The sequence below is a fragment of the Martes martes genome (genome assembly GCF_963455335.1).
Source record: "Martes martes genome assembly, chromosome: 5".
Taxonomy (NCBI): domain Eukaryota; kingdom Metazoa; phylum Chordata; class Mammalia; order Carnivora; family Mustelidae; genus Martes; species Martes martes.
This window is the reverse complement of record NC_137892.1, coordinates 32,226,576-32,228,646: the sequence shown is the minus strand read 5'-3', so window position 1 is coordinate 32,228,646 and position 2,071 is coordinate 32,226,576. Positions and strand designations below refer to the sequence as shown.

The 2,071-nt window shown below is 44.5% G+C and overlaps 1 pseudogene across 1 annotated transcript; it reads left to right on the top strand.

Annotated features, from left to right (window-relative positions):
* Positions 1-289: 289 nt before the first annotated feature.
* On the top strand, positions 290-1,265 carry LOC308343275 (glyceraldehyde-3-phosphate dehydrogenase-like; annotated as a pseudogene). Its single transcript has one exon. The product of its transcript is annotated as a glyceraldehyde-3-phosphate dehydrogenase-like (transcript).
* The last annotated feature ends 806 nt before the right edge of the window (positions 1,266-2,071 follow it).

Here is a 2,071-nt window from a genome sequence, read left to right as displayed (position 1 = left end):
AGGGGTTCATCAAAACTGCAAATTTTCTTGGTGAAAATGTTGCTGGAAAAACTTTGGCTTTGTCAGTAACAATAGGCAAAATGATAATAATGAAAGCTGAACACCTTTGTCTTAAAGGGGGAAAAGTGTGAGGGAACAGCTCATACTGGCCCACAGAAGAGGGTTGTTAAATACTAACCTGCCTACCACTGAGTATAACTCTAATCAACAAAACTGGGCTCTCTGCTCCTCCCCATTCGACAGACAGATGCATCTTTTGGTGCAGTCTCAGCTGTGTCCCCAAGACATGATGGCGAAAGTCAGAGCAAATGGATTTGGCCATACTGGGCACCTGGTCACCAGGGCTGTTTTTAACTCTGGCAAAGTGGATATTGTCACCATCAATGACCCATTCATTGACTTCAACTACATGGTCTGCATGTTCCAGTGTGAGTCCATCTATGGCAAATTCAACAGCATAGTTAAGGCTGAGAATGGGAAATTTGCTATCAATTGATAGCCATCTCCATCTTCTAGGAGTGAGATCCCACCAACATCAAATGGGGTAATGCTGGTGCTGAGTATGTTGCAGAGTCCACTAGGGTCTTCACCACCATGGAGAAGGCTGGGGCTCACTTGAAGAGTGGGGTCAAGGGGGTCATCATCTCTGCACCTTCTGCTAATGACCCCATATTTGTGATCAGTGTGGATCATGAGAAGTATGACAACTCCCTCAAGATTGTCAGCAATGCCTCCTACACCACCAGTTGCTTGGCCCCTCTGGCCAAAGTTATCCATGACAACTTTGGCATCATGAAGGGACTCATTACAACAGTCCACACCATCACTGCTGCCTAGAAGACTGTGGATGGCTCCTCTGGGAAGCTGTGACGTGATGGCCAAGGGGCTGCCCCAGAAATCATTCCTTCTTCTGTTGTCACCAAGGCTGTAGAAAAGGTCATCCTTGAGCTGAATGGGGAGCTCACTGGCATGGCCTTCTGTTTTCCCACTCTCAGCATGTCAGTCATGGATCTGACCTGCTGCCTAGCGAAAGCTGCCAAATACATGACATTAAGAGTGCTGTGAAGCAGATATCAGGGGCCCCCCTCAAGGGCATCCTGCGGTACACTGAGGGCTAGGTTGTCTCCTGCGACTTTAGCAGTGATACCCACTCTTCCACCTTTGATACTGGGGCTGGCAATGCCCTCAACGGCCACTTTGTTAAGCTCATTTCCTGGTATGACAATGAATTTGGCTTTATGGTCCACATGGTTTCCAAGGAGTAAGAGCCCTCTGGACCAAAAAGTCCAGTGAGAGCAAGAGGAAGAGAGAGACCTTCAGCTCCTGGGGAGACCCCACCCCAATCCATCCCCCAACACACTGAGAATCTCCCAACCTCTTCACAGTTTCCATCCCAGACCCCCTGCAAAAGGGTTAATTTGGGGGAGCCCTACCTTGTAATGTACCATCAGTGAAGTATACTGTACCCAGCAAAACAACAACAAAGCAAAATAAAAAATCCAAGATACATGTTAAGGAAGCAGGTCCCTGATCCCTTTTTCTATCTATTTCAGGTAATCATAATGCTTTCTGATTATTCACATATTAATGGAAATTTAACTCTTGAGAGACATTTAAAACTTCTTTCCATTTTTATATTCAGTCTGATGGAAAGCCATAGGTAAACATCCTATCAAAAAAACCCAATCCTTTATTTCTGTAGAATGATTTTACTTTCATATATACATGTATTTCTTTTTCGTTTATACTTTATGACATATCTCTAAAAGACTATCATGTCAGACCATCCATACTGGCAAAAGTCAACATCTTGAATATTTAATTTTATTTTCACTTATTCCCCTTTTGATGCTTTGCTTATTTTAGATAGATCTGAATTTCTGACCTACATTAATTTCCTTCACTCTAAAAAACTTCTTTTGGGGTGCCTGGGTGACTCAGTTGGTTAAGTGACTGCCTTCAGCTCAGGTCATGATCCTGGGAGTCCCAGACTCCCAGCTCCATGGGGAGTCTGCTTCTCCCGGACCTTCTACCCTCTCATGCTCTCTCTCACTCTCAGATAAATAAACAA